Here is a 15,078-nt window from a genome sequence, read left to right as displayed (position 1 = left end):
CCAGTTTATCTGCACCCTCTGTAGCATTTGGTGCTGGAAGTGAAAGTGTTAGTTGCTCAGTTGTGTCCGACTCTTTGCGACCCCATGGATTGTAGCCCGCCAAGCCCGTCAGGCCCCTCTGTCCATGGAATTTTCCAAGCACGAATACTGGAGTGGGTTGCCATTTCCTTCTCCAGGGGATCTTCCAGACCCAGGCATCGAACCTGGGCCTCCTGCATTGCAAGCAGACTCTTTACCATCTGAGCTAGCAAGGAAGCCAGCATTTGGTGTTGTCACTATTTAAAAAAATTTTTAGCCATTCTAATAGTTGTGTGTTAATATCTCATTGTGGCTTTGGTTTGCATTTCCCTGATAGCTGAAGATGTGGGACATTTTGTCCAGTGCTTGTTTCTCATTCGTATATCCTCTCTGGTGAAATGTCTTTTCACATCCTTTGCTCATTTTCTAATTAGATTTTTTTTTAAACTTTTCAGTTTTCAGAGTTCTTTAGACATTCTTGATACAAATCCTTTGTAATTTGTATGGTTTGCAAATATTTTCTCCATCTCTCTTTTTGTGCTCTTAATGGAGTCTTCCACAGAGCAAAAGTTTTTAATTTTTGAAGTTCAAGTTATTGATTATTTTTCTTTTTGGATTATGCTTTTGATGTTACGTCTTCACAAGCCTAGCTCCCAAAGGATTGTTCTTGTGTTTTATTCTAAAAGTTGTGTAGTGTTATGTTTTATACTGAAGTTCGCAATGTTTTTAGAAACAGCCTTTCTGAGATATAATTCATATGCCATAAAATCCATACATTTGAAGTGTACAATTCAATGGTTTTTAGTATATTCATAGAGTTGTGCAACATCACTACAATCTAATTTTAAAACATTTTCAACACCCCAAATTGAACTGTTGCGCCCAGTCTTCAGTCCACTCCAGCCCTAAGCAAGCACAAATTTATTTCCTGCTTCTATAGAGATGCATATTCTAGACAGTTCATGTAAATGGAAACATGTGATATGTGACCTTTTGTATCTAGTTTCTTTCACTTATCATGTTTCCAAGGTTCATTCATCCGTGTTTTAATATTTATTTGTATTTTATTCCTTTTTATGGCTAAAAATATTCCATTGTGTGTATGTACCATGCTTTTTCCCTACTTTGCCAGTAGAGTAAAATGTAAAGTCCTTATCTCCGTTTGTTTCTTTATACTACTCCTTTTACAATATTAAGTGTTTCCTCTACACATATAGAAAACCACATCAAACGATGTTATAATTTTTGCTTCAAACATGATTTAGAAAACTCAAGAGATGTCAAATCTATTTTATTTATCCTGATTTTACTCCTTCAGTTGTTCTGACTTCCATTCCTGTGCTCCAAGATTTTTTTTTAATCATTACTTTTGTGTTATAAGGATTACCTTTAGCCATATTTTCAAAACAGGTCTGCTGGTGACAAATTTTCTTAGATTTTTTTCATTTGAGAATGTCTCAATTTCCCTTTTATTCCTAAAGGATATTTTTGCTGGTTAAAGACTTGTTGGTTGACATTTCTTTTACTTCATCACTTTAAATATGCTATGCCAATTCATTCTGGTCTCCATGTTTTCTGATGAAATTCACTGTCATTCAAATTGTTTCCCCATGTATATAAAGTATTGTTTTTCTCTCTGTGCTTTCAATAATTTTTGTGTTTAGTTTTTCAGACCTTCCCTCTTTCACCTCTCCTTCCAGGAATTTGATGACACAAATGTTGGAGTTCTATTAGTTCCTGAGGCTCTACTCATTGTTTTTAATCTATTTTTACCCTATTTTCAGACTGGGTATTTTCTTTTCTTTTTTTTTTTTTTTGGGTATTTTCTATTATTCTATTTTTGGGTTCACTGATTCTTCTGTCTTCTCTATTCTGTTTTTTGTTTTTTTTTTACCCCATCCATTGTTTTTGCTTTTTTAAGCTGGAGAATTTACTGTTATTCTTGCAGGTTTTTTTTTTTTTATTCTTGCAGTTTTATACTAGGAAGTCAACATTTAATTTAATAATCCATTTTCACAGTTGATTTATGAAAAATTTTAATCCTTAAAATTGTACATCAATATCCTATGACTCCAAATTTTGTCACTCTCCTTCAAGTCTGAAGAAAACAATCATGTAATTTAATAACTTCTACAGACAGCAAGGTCCCACTGATGTAACATTTAGTCTGAAGTCCTATACTCAGATGAGAATTAAAAACAGCCAGTATCTAACTGGCCTGAAACCTGATTGATTTCCTGGCTCAGGATTCTTGTAATAAATCTGTTCCCAACCCAGGAATCAAACTGGTGTCTCCTGCATTGCAGGCAGATTCTTTACCAACTGAACTATCAGGTAAGCCCTGTATGTCCACACGAAGACACAAAAATAAACTAGGGTTTGTATATCCCATAAAAAACTCCACAGTAAAAATAACATTAAAATGTTATCAAATTTCAACAATATTACAGTTTTTCTCCAGTTAGCTTTCAAAATGCCTGATTAACTGAATTAAATGTAATTTTTAAAAATGTTTGCCCAGCATTTCAAAATTTGAACAAATTATGCTTCATATTTTCTGGCTTAACAAAAAGCTATGATCTCTATTACCCAAATTAAGAAAAATTTTACTAATCAGAAGCTATTAATTTTCAAAAGTCTATGTATGTCTCTCTGTAGGTCCCCTTAGAACCTTTCCAAACTTTCATAAACAATAGATTTTAATCAATTATGTACTAGAATCAAATTAGGTAAGAAAAACCTTTTGCCAAAATAAAATAACTTCCCAACATGCTTGACAGAAACAAGCTATTCATTTGTGTTCCATTGAAACCACTGAAATCTGTCCAGTGGTTTATTTCCAACTGGTCTGCTATGAAATTCTTCAGAATGTTTTAAGATTGGCTGTAGCTAGAGTTCTGACTTCCATTTGGACCCTGTTCTCCTTCACTGTTTGGGGGAGTTTTTGGTTTCAGTATCTTACTAAGAATAGTCGCCATCTCTTTTCTTTCATCAAAATTTTTCCACTGCTCAGTTTTAAAATAACCCTGATTATTTCCAAAATCTTATCTATATCCACAGAAAGCTTAGCAAACCACTGTCTGGCATCTTTCTGGTCTTCTTGCCCATGTCCTGCACATACGGGAGCAAAGGTCTATAAAGATGATACACTATCAAACAACAATCCATTAATTCTAAAAGACAGAATTCACATTCTAATATATGGTTCATCTTATAAGGAAATTCCTTTGGAAAAGCATATGAAAATCTAGTTTTCAAAACAGAAGTAGCAGCAGAAATCAATCTTGTATTTGAGTCTACTCAAAATTCCTCTACTTTGGATGCCAAAAGCACATAGGTAGGAGCCATTAATATAGGATCCATACTTTTCAGAGAATACCTTACATAGAATCTCTTGAAATAGACCATAGCAGTGGCAATAACTTGTCTTAATTTAAGATGTTCACCTAATGCTTGGATAACATTTGTAAAAAATATCTGTAATTTTTAACTCTTCTACTGAGAGAAACTTTAAATCCTTTTGATGTTCCTTCAGCAGATCTTGTTCATCCAAAATCCATTGCAAATAGTGTGAGCTCTGCCTAAATTTCCCTGCCATGGTACACAGCTTGCCCTGATAAGAAAGCACTAGCCGGCTGAGCAGCCCACAGAGCGACCATAGACCCAGCCCGCCTGGTTACCGTGCTCCTTGATCTGATGGGCTCAGCTCTGCTCTGCAGCAGCGATGGTGGGAGCCCCTTGAGTGTTTTTTTTTTCTTTTCTTTTTTAAGTCAGTTATTGTATTTTTCTTTTTTGGTCATAGTTTTATTGAGATACAATTTACACATTTAATGTGGATAAATACCCAGAAGAGGTTCAATTTCTCCACAATCTGTATTTTTCAGTTATAAAATTTGTTTGGTTTTTATCTATATCTTTTGTTTCTTTGCCTATGCTTAGATTCTCTATTTTTTTCACTTGTTTCAAGTGTGTTCATAATTGAAGCATTTTTATGGTGGATGCTTTAAAATTTTTGTCAGATAGTTGTAACATCTATATCATCTTGATGCTGGCATCTGTTGATTATTTTTCTTCATTCAACTTAAGATTTTCCTCTTTGCTAGTATTCCTAGTGATTTTCCATTGCACCCTTCACTTTCTGGTATTATGGTATGAGACACTATGCAGATAGCAAAAAGGGAGTACTACTTCATTACGACCAGGTTGTGGTCAAAGTCCCAGTTACCCCATAGCCTCTGTTGATACTCTGGATGGGGGTACCTCATTACTGCTGGGTAGAGATGGGAGTTAATACTAACCACTAAGCCTCTGCAGACACTGTCCTGGCTAGGAAGGGGTCAGGGTCTCATTGCTGCTTCCCATGTGGCCTCCACTGACACCCGTGGGTAAGATCTTTGTTACTGCTGGGTGTGGAAGTCCAGGTTCCTTGGCAGAGTGTCTAGGTGTCTGCTGGCATTATAAGGAGATGCAGTCTCATTACTTCAGGGCAGGCATGAAAATCCTGGCTTCCCATACAACTTTCCCTGAAACTACAGTTTTGCCTTTGTTTTGAAGCACAAAACTTGATATAGTTATTGATTGACAGTGTTTTTCTTTCATCACTTTTAATATTACTCCATTGCCTTCTGCCCTGTATTGTTTCTGATGACGTTAGCTTTAATTTCATTGTGGTTCATTTTTTCTGTGCTGTTGTTTTTTTTTTTTTCTTTACAGTTTCCTGGTTTTTCTCTTTCAGCAATTTAACTATGGTGTATTTAAAAGGTGTGGGTCTGCTTGGGTGTTCCCTTCTCAGAGTTTGTTGAGCTTCTTGGATGAGTAGGTTAATGTTTTTCATCCAATTTAGAAAGTTAGTGGACATAATTTTCCAAATATTTTTTCTTCCTTATTCATTCTCTTCTCTTTCTGAGACTCCTGTTGTATGTATATTGGTACATTTGATGTTGTCCTATAGGTCTCTGGTGCTGTCTTCATTTTTCTTCATTCTTCTTTGGTCTATCTTCAAATTCACTGACTCATTTTTGTACCAGGTCAAGTCTGCTGTTGAGATCCTACAGTGAAATTTTCATTTCAGTTGTTGTACATTTTAGCTCCAAAATTTTCATTTAATACTTTAAAAAATAACTATCTTTCCTCATGGATATTCTTTATTTAATAAATTGTTGCCATCAAACTTACCTTTAATTCTCTAAACATAGTTTCTTTCATTTATAATAGCTGTTTTGAAGTCTTTGTCTACTAAGTGCAAATATCAGTTCAGTTCAGTTCAGTTGCTCAGTCATGTCTGACTCTTTGTGACCCCATGAATCGCAGCATGTCAGGCCTCCCTGTCCATCACCAACTCCCAGAGTTCACTCAAACTCACCTCCATCAAGTCGGTGATGCCATCCAGCCATCTCATCTTCTGTCGTCCACTTCTCCTCTTGCCCCCAATCCCTCCCAGCATCAGAGTCTTTTCCAATGAGTCAGCTCTTTGCATGAGATGGCCAAAGTATTGAAGTTTCAGCTTCAGCATCAGTCCTTCCAAAGAACACCCAGGACTGGTCTCCTTTAGGATGGATTGGTTGGATCTCTTTGCAATCCAAGGGACTCTCAAGAGTCTTCTCCAACACCACAGTTCAAAAGCATCCATTCTTCGGCACTCAGCTTTCTTCACAGTCCAACTCTCACATCCATACATGACCACCGGAAAAACCATAGCCTTGACTAGATGGACATTTGCTAGCAAAGTAATGCCTCTGCTTTTGAATATGCTATCTAGGTTGGTCATAACTTTTCTTCCAAAGAGTAAGCGTCTTTTAATTTCATGGCTGCAATCACCATCTGCAGTGATTTTGGAGCCCAGAAAAATAAAGTATGACACTGTTTCCACTGTTTCCCCATCTATTTCCCATGAATTGATGGGACCAGATGCCATGATGTTCGTTTTCTGAATGTTGAGCTTTAAGCCAACTTTTTCACTCTCCTCTTTCACTTTCATCAAGAGTCTTTTTAGTTCCTCTTCACTTTCTGCCATAATGGTGGTGTCATCTGCAAATCTGAGGTTATTGATATTTCTCCTGGCAATCTTGATTCCAGCTTGTGCTTCCTCCAGCCCAGTGTTTCTCATGATGTACTCTGCATGTAAGTTAAATATGCAGGGTGACAATATGCAGCCTTGACGTACTCCTTTTCTTATTTGGAACCAGTCTGTTGTTCCATGTCCAGTTCTAACTGTTGCTTCCTGACCTGCATACAGATTTCTCAAAAGGCAGGTCAGGTGGTCTGTATTCCCATCTCTTTCAGAATTTCCCACAGTTTGTTGTGATCCACACAGTCAAAGGCTTTGGCATAGTCAATAAAGCAGAAATAGATGTTTTTCTGGAACTCTCTTGCTTTTTCAATGATCCAGCAGATGTTGGCAATTTGATCTCTGGTTCCTCTGCCTTTTCTAAAACCAGCTTGAACATCTGAAAGTTCATGGTTCACGTATTGCTGAAGCCTGGCTTGGAGAATTTTGAGCATTACTTTACTAGCATGTGAGATGAGTGCAATTGTGTGGTAGTTCGAGCATTCTTTGGCATTGCCTTTCTTTGGGATTGGAGTGAAAACTGACCTTTTCCAGTCCTGTGGCCACTGCTGAGTTTTCCAAATGTGCTGGCATATTGAGTGCAGCACTTTCACAGCATCATCTTTTAAAGTTTGAAATAGCTCATCTGGAATTCCATCACCTCCACTAGCTTTGTTCATAATGATGCTTTGGACCTCTTTATAAACAGCTTCTATTGAATAATTTTTTTCCTGTATACAAGTCATACTTCTCTGTTTTCTCGCATGTCTCATAATTTTTCTTGTTTTTTGGAGGAGATGTGAAAACAGGATATTTTAGATAATATATTGTAGCAACTCTGTATTCTGATCCTCTTATCCTCTACAGAATGATTTTGTTTGTTTTGTGACTTGCTCAGAGTAATTCTGAAAAGTGTTTTCCTCAGTGTCTAGATGCTTTTATTTCTGCTCAGTGTTTATAAACATTGTTTCCATGTACTTAAGTCTAACCTTGTTAGGGTAGTCCCTGGGTCAGCACAGATTATTTGTCAGTCAATGATTGGTCAAAGATTATACTTAGACACCTTGAGGCACTAAGGCAGCAGCTACCTTTTGCTGATGGATCTGTTATGTAACTTGGGAGAACACATTAAAAGTGCATCTATTTTCTAAGTATCTCCTGGCTTTTACTCTCTACAGTTACAGTGTTTTATGTTCAACTTGCTAGAGCTAGCTCCAGTTTCTCTTGAAGATGCACGCCTATTTGCTCGTGTGTACAGTACTTCTAGATCTCTTGATAATTAAAGTTTTTATCAGGGGGTGATGTGTCTGTGTCATTCCCTGGATCTTTCTGTTAAATTTATGACAGACATGCTGGTTTATTGCTTGCCCCAATCAGTATTGAGCTAGCTATGATGTTGACCCTTCCTAATTGTAAATCACTAAGATCACTGATGTGTTTTGATATTGCCTTTGGGCCTGGAATTTTCCTCATTCTCCTCCTGCAGTTTAGCTGCTTGTCCTTGGGGACTCTTTGTTCCTAATGATACTTCTGTGTCTCGGACCTAGAAGGGGCAGGAACAGTTCCAGGTTAAAACACTACAGACTCTCATCATTCTTATTGAGATTCAAGTAGATTTTCTTGAATAAGCACTTTTCAATTTGTTGTATAATTTTGGTCAATGTCCAGAGTCTTTAACTTGTCGTCTTTTGACTATTTTTTTCCACTTTTGTAATTGCTTTTTGGGGAGAGGATTTGCCAAGCTTGTCATTTAGCCATTCTAGAAGTTTCTCCCTTCTTGAAACTTGATTTTTTTTAATTGCTTCTTTTAAAAAGTATTAGTATGCTTAATGAAAATGTGTGCCAGTATAAATTAACAGTTTTGATAGAAATAACTTATGCATGCTGTGACATAGATTGTTGATCAGTTCCAAAAAAAACGCTTAATACCATGCAGTGTCTGTATTTTTATATGTGATGATTATGACACATAAGAATGAAGAGATACTGCATTATTCCTGACAATGGGTGATAATAGTTTGAGGTATCAATAAATGAGTAACATTATTTTTCTCCTTATATCATGCCTTTATTTCAGGAACTAGTCTTTTTCATGTGTTACTTCTGTTTGACACTCTTTTCTCACTTCGAGGGGTAAAATGTGTTTCTCCTTTAATATCCCTCATAGCAGATGAAATATTGCCTCCTTTCCATGGATATCTGCAGTTCAAACACTGAAATGCTCAATCAGATGGTGTTAAAATATATTCATACTTACATAAGGAAAGTAGATACTACTTTAAGCTTCCTATACTGATTTCTCTTTTTGAATTTTATTGGAGTATAGTTGATTTACGAAGTTGTGTTAGTTTCAGGTGTACAACAAAGTGAATCAGTTATACATATACATATATCCACTCTTTTTAAGATTCTTTTCTCGTATAGGTAATTACAGAGTACTGAGTAGAGTTCCCTGTGCTATAAGTAGGTCCTTCAGTTCAGCTGCTCAGTCATGTCCGACTCTTTGTGCCCCCATGAATCGCAGCACAACAGGCCTCCCTGTCCATCACCAACTCCCGGAGTTCACTCAGATTCACGTCCATCGAGTCAGTGATGCCATCCAGCCATCTCATCCTCTGCTGTCCCCTTCTCCTCCTGCCCCCAATCCTTCCCAGCATCAGAGTCTTTTCCAATGAGTCAACTCTTCACATGAGGTGGCCAAAGTACTGGAGTTTCAGCTTTAGCGTCATTCCTTCCAAAGAATCTATTTTATATTATATATTGTACTACTTATTTCTTAAGCAGTTACCTTAGATTAGGTAATAGGAAGAGTTTTGTGGTTTTATTTTTCTATAACCAACTGGAAGAAGAATTAGTGTCATATTCTAATATGTTCTGAAAATTTAAAGGCTTTAATTTAAAATTGTGGTTTCCAAGATGATTTCATCTAAAATGATTCTCCTAGTATCATAAAGTAAAAGCAAGTTCTAAAGAAGGTGAATGTTATTATTTTTTAAATTTCCCTGCACCATACAGCTTGTGAGATCTTAGTTGTCTGACCAGGGATTGAACCTGCTCTTGGTAGTGAGAGCATGGAGTCCTAACCACTGGACCACCAGGGAATTCCCAGTGAATGAATGTTATTCTTGTTATTATAGGTATCTGGTTGAGATTTTTCTTATCCATCTTAAGAATATTTTTAATTCAGAGAAGACTAATTTTAGAATCTTGTCTTTTTCCCTTTAAATATTCTGTAATATTTATTCAACAAGTTTAAGTTCTGAAAATGCCTTGGTAGACATAAATTGTAGATGATAATATCAACATCTCAATTTATGGCCTTACAAATGAATTGTAATTTGTTTCTCTTTTTGTTACTTTGTCATCTGCAATGCTTATACACAAATACTTCTTGTGTTATTTTTATTTCTGTTTTTGTTAGTTGTGTTTGAAACTAAGCACTATGAGAAAATTAGCAATCCATCAAAAATTGCTTTAAAAATCCCACCAGTAAACTCATTTGAAAATCTGACTTTGTCAAATGATTTTTTAAAAATTAGTTTTTGTACAAACATAAAATAGCAATCATTTGACTTCATAAAGTGAAATATTTCAGATTATTGCTGAACAATGTTTGTTTGTGGATAATATAAAAAGAGTTATTTAGAATCCTGGACATGTAGTTTGTCAACAAAACTTCAATTAACTATCCAGTTAAGAAGAAAAAAAAGGAAATTTTATTTGAGCTAAACTGAGGATTATAGCCAGGGGAACAGATTCTCTGAAAGCTGTTAGAAGTCAAAGGCACAGTCATACACATTTTTGAGACAAAAGATTGTACATCAAAATGACATACTGATATTTTATATAAAGTTCACCAAGGATATATAGTCCAGGTGAGCACACATAAAGTGAGCAGCAAGTCAACATGACCCCCTACAGAGCTGGGAAAGAATGGTATTCTTCTAAGAAGTTACACTGTTGGTGTCAGAAGAAAGAAACAAAAATTGATCTTTATGGTTGAGCAGGCACTCCCGTCTTTGAGGAGCTCTGGTTAATGTGCAGACTGCACATTAGGGAGGGAGAGGAGAGGTCCAAACAAAGAATTCATGTTTAATTTTTTTTCTGGTTCTGCCTTAAAATATAAATTTTACTTCATTTCAATGACCATAGGTTTAATACATAGTGGAAATATATGTTCCTGATCTTTTATTATTATCTAGTCTGCTGAATTCCTGCTAATCAAAATTATAAATGTGTTCTAATGGAAAATTGGCATAATTTAGTCATATACTAGACCATTCGGATATGAGTTAAATCAAATCCCGCATGATTATACAATGGAGGTGACAAATAGATTCAATGGATTAGATCTGGTAGACAAAGTGCCTGAAGAACTATGGATGGAGGTTCATAACATTTTACAGGAGGTGGGGACCAAAACCATCCCCCCAAAAAAGAAATGCAAGGCAAACTGGTTGTCTGAGAGACTTTACAAATAGCTGAGGAAAGAAGAGAAGTGAAAAGCAAGGGAGAAAGGGAAAGACATACCCAACTGAATGCAGAGTTCCAGAGAAGAGAAAGAGAAGAAGAAGGTCTTCTTCCATGAACAATTCAAAGAAGTAGAGGAAAAGAACAGAACAGGAAAGACTAGAGATCTCTTCAAGAAAACTAGAGATATCAAGGGAACATTTCATGTAAAGGACAGAAACAGTAAGGACCTAACAGAAGCAGAAGAGATTAAGATGAGGTGGCAAGAACACACAGAAGAACTATACAAAAAGGTCTTAATGACCTGGATAACCACAATGGTGTGATTACTAACCTAGAGCCAGACATCTGGAGTGTGAAGTCAAGCAGATCTTAGAAAGCATTACTACAAACAAAGCTAGTGGAGATGATGGAATTCTAGCTGAGCTATTTAAAATCCTAAAAGATGATGCTGTTTAAAGTACTACTCTCAATATTTCAGCAAATTTAGAAAACTCAGCAGTGGCCACAGGACTGGAAAAGGTCAATTTTCATTCCAATCCCAAAGAAAGTCAGTGCCAAGGAATGTTCAGACTACAGGACAATTGTGCTCATTTCGCATGCTGGTAAGGCTATGCTCAAAATCCTTCCAGCTAGGCTTCAACAGTACATGAACCAAGAACTTCCAGATGTGCAAGCTGGATTTAGAAAAGGCAGAGGAACCGGAGATCAAATTGCCAACATTCATTGGATCACAGAGAAAGCAAGGAAATTCCAATAAAACATCTACTTCTGCTTCATTGACTATGCTAAAGCCTTTGACTGTGTGGATCACAACAAACTGTGGAAAATTCTTAAAGAGATGGGAACACCAGACTACCTTACGTGTCTCATAAGAAACCTGTATGTGGGTCCAGAAGCAACAGTCAGGACCTTACATGGAACAACTGACTGGTTCAAAATTGGGCAAGGAGTACGACAAGGCTGTATATTGTCACCCTGCTTATTTAACTTGTATGCAGAGTATATCATGTGAAATGCAGGCTGGATGACTCACAAGCTGGAATCAAGATTTCCAGGAGAAATATCAACAACTTGTGGCTTAGATGGTAAAGAATCTGCCAGCAATGCAGGGGACCCAGGTTCAATCCCTGAGTCAGGAAGATCCCCTGGAGAAGAGAAAGGCAACCCACTCTAGTATTCTTGCCTGGAGAAGTCAATGGACAGAGGAGCCTGGTGAACTACAGTCCATGGGGTTGCAAACACTCGGACATGGCTGGGTGACTAGCACTTTTACTTTCACTTTTAGATACGCAGACAATACCAGTTTAGTTGCAAAAAGTGAAGAGGAACTAAAGAGCCTCCTGATGAGGGTGAAAGAGGAGAGTGAAAAAGCTGGCTTAAAACTCAACATTCTAAAAACTAAGATCATGGCATCTAGTCTCATCACTTCAAGGCAAATAGAAGGGGAAAAAGTGGAAACAGTGACAGACTTTATTTTCTTGGTCTCTGAAATCACTGTGGATGGTAACTGCAGCCATGAAATTAAAAGATGCCTGCTCCTTGGAAGAAAAGCTATGACAAACCTAGACAGCGTATTAAAAAGCAAAGACATCACTTTGCCGGCAAAGGTCCATATAGTCAAAGCTATGGTTTTTCCAGTAGTCATGTACAGATGTGAGAGCTGGACTATAAAGAAGGCTGAGCACTGAAGAACTGATGCTTTCGAACTGTGTTGCTGGAGAAGACTCTTGAGAGTCCCTTGGACAGCAAGGAGATCAAACCAGTCAATCCTAAAGGAAATCAACCCTGAATATTCGTTGGAAGGACTGTTGCTGAAGCTGAAGCTCCAATACTTTGGCCATCTGATGGGAAGAGCCAACTCACTGGAAAAGTCCCTGATGCTAGGAAAGATTGAAGGCAAAAGCAGAAGGGGGTGGCAGAAGATGAGATGGTTAAATAGCATCACTGACTCAATGGACATGAATCTTGGCACATATCACTGGTTGTGCTTCAAAGAAACTCTTAAAAAAGGGAGCCTGTCATCAGGCTTATTCTCTTCACATTTTTCTCTTTGTCTTTTCCCATTTTTCTTGTCAGAAGAGTAGGTACAATGCCTAGGGCTGGAGGAGCCATTTATAGCCATAAGGATTATCTCCATTTGCTCAGGCAGTGTAACAAAATACCATTAACTGAGTGGCTTACAAAAACCAGATATTTATTTCTCACAGTTTTGGAAGCTACAAGTCTGAGATCAGGATGCCAGTACATTGGATTTTAGTGAGGGCCTTCTTCTGGGTTGCATACTGTTAACCTCTAGCTGTATCCCCACATGGCTAAGAGTAAAGCAGAAGAAGCAAACTCTCTTGTGATATTTATAAGGCCACTAATCCTATTCATGAGTGCTCCACCCTATGACTTCATCTAATCCCAATTACTTCCCAAAGGCCCCACTTCCAAATACCATCACATTGGGAGGTAGAGTTTCAATATATGACTTTTGGGAGGACATAAACATTAGGTCCATAACAAGGGTTAAAACTATAGGCCAAAGATGGAGTTACAAAAAACACATTATCTTGGCTCCACAATGCTATCTTTGAGTGGCTACATCAATCCCAGACTGCCTATTTCTGGACTTTTTCTGACATGATATAAATAAACTTGCTTTTGGTTTAGATCACCATTTCCTGTGTAGGATTGTGTTTATCACAGCTGAATGAAAGCCCAGAGCAGGATTTTTTAAATAAAAAATATGCATACTTGATAGAAAATGTATATTATATAATTTTAGTACAAATTTTCATAAATATGTCTGTTTGTGCTTGTTAAATGTGTTTTCAAGTATAATGTGTACCACTGAATTTTTATTTCAACCTGTCACTTACTGCTAGACATATGTTGAAATCTTCTCTTTTGATTATGGATTGTTAAATTCCCCTTGTAATCTTGGCATGTTTTTCTTGTTCCCTGAGGCAGTTTTACTGAGTACAAAAAAAATTTAGACATTTAATTTCTTTCTGGTTAATTGTTCCTTTTATGCTTATGTAGCAAATCTTTTTGAACTAACAATGAATTTTCATTCATTCATCTCCCCCTCATGGTGCTTACATTATAGTTGGCAGGGTTAGGGTGGGGTGGGAGAAGGTGGATGATAAATCAGTAAGTGCAGGGAAAGAGCATGCAGAAGGAGATAAAGAGTGGGGAGGTTGAGGTTTATCTTCTGTAGAGGATGGGCAAGAAAAACCTCCCAGGTAAGGGGTTTAAAGAGATCAAAGTGAATTGAGAGAGAAAAGTTTCTGAAGCTGCATGTGGAGTGTTACAGCAATTGCAAAGAGGACAGTGAGCCTGAAGTTGAGCAAATAAAGGCAAGGGTGGAAAGAGGTAAAATCAGAGATGTAGCACATCCTGATTATATAAGTCCTCATAAGCCACTATAAGAACTTTGCCTTTTACTTTCAATGAGGTGGGGATCCATTAGAGGGTTCTGAGCAGAGATATCGATAATATCACTTATGTTTTAAAAGGACCATTATGGCTATTATGGTTAGAATTGACTGTAGAGAGATGAGGGCAGAAGCAGGAAGGCCCGTTGGGAGGCTGTTATGAAATCCAGGTGAGAAATAATAGTAATTTGCACTAGGGTGGCAGCAGTTGTTAGATTCTGGATATATTTTCAAGATAGAACTCTTGACAATATTTTCTGACGGGTTGGATGTAGTATGTGAGAGAAAAAGTAAGTAAAAAGTGACACAATTAGAGGCTAAGTACTTCTGACATGAGCAAATCAGAATATCAAAGTTTCTAGTTCCTTAGTGGGAAAGGCTGTGGAAATATCAGGCATGGATGGCAGCAGTAACGAGAAAGGAGTTTGGTTGTTAACATGTTAAATCAAACATGCCTATATGGCATCTAAAGTGGAGAATGTCTGTGTACAGTTTTCCATGAGTCTGGATGTAGAGATAAAGCTATAGGTATAAATTTGAGGGTCTTGAGCCTATAAATGGTACTTAAAGCCATGAGACTAGCTGTTAATCACCTAGAGAATGAGTATAGATAGGAAAGAAAAGAGGTCTGGGGACTAAGCCCTGGGGTACTGCAACTTTTACAGCTTGAGGAGTAGCATGCAAAGGAGATTGAGAGTGGAGAAATAAGAAAATCATATCTAGGAAAGCAGTGATACTATGTTTCAATAAGAAGAATCAACTTTAACAAATGATGCTAGGTCAGGTAAGATGAGGAATTAGCATTGGATTGAACATTGTGAAGGTCATTGGTGACTTTGTCAAAGGCAGATTCAGTAGTGATAGGGACAAAATCTTGATTGGAGTGGGTTAGAAAGTGGAAGTACAGAAATTGGAGACAGTCAGGAAAGAGAGCATTTCTTTTTGCCCTTAATGTCTATTTTGTCTAGTATCCATATAGCCATATCAACTTTTTTGTTATTATTTATGTGGCATATCTCCCTTCTTTTCTATTGTGGTAAAATATACATAATATAAAACCTGCCATTTTAACCATACTTACTTTTCCCATTCTTTTAACTTTCTTTTTTTAATATAAAT

The 15,078-nt window shown here is 37.0% G+C and overlaps 1 protein-coding gene and 1 pseudogene across 1 annotated transcript in view; one reads left to right on the top strand and one right to left on the bottom strand.

Annotated features, from left to right (window-relative positions):
• The window catches only part of ZNF81 (zinc finger protein 81), a 746,478-nt gene that overhangs the window by 311,091 nt on the left and 420,309 nt on the right, over positions 1–15,078 (top strand). The window lies entirely within an intron of this gene.
• Positions 2,838–3,646, bottom strand: LOC101116635 (cyclin-C-like; annotated as a pseudogene).

Source organism: Ovis aries, chromosome X (assembly GCF_016772045.2).
Source record: "Ovis aries strain OAR_USU_Benz2616 breed Rambouillet chromosome X, ARS-UI_Ramb_v3.0, whole genome shotgun sequence".
NCBI lineage: Eukaryota > Metazoa > Chordata > Mammalia > Artiodactyla > Bovidae > Ovis > Ovis aries.
Note: the sequence above shows the minus strand (reverse complement) of the source record. Positions and strands in the feature narration are given on the sequence as shown.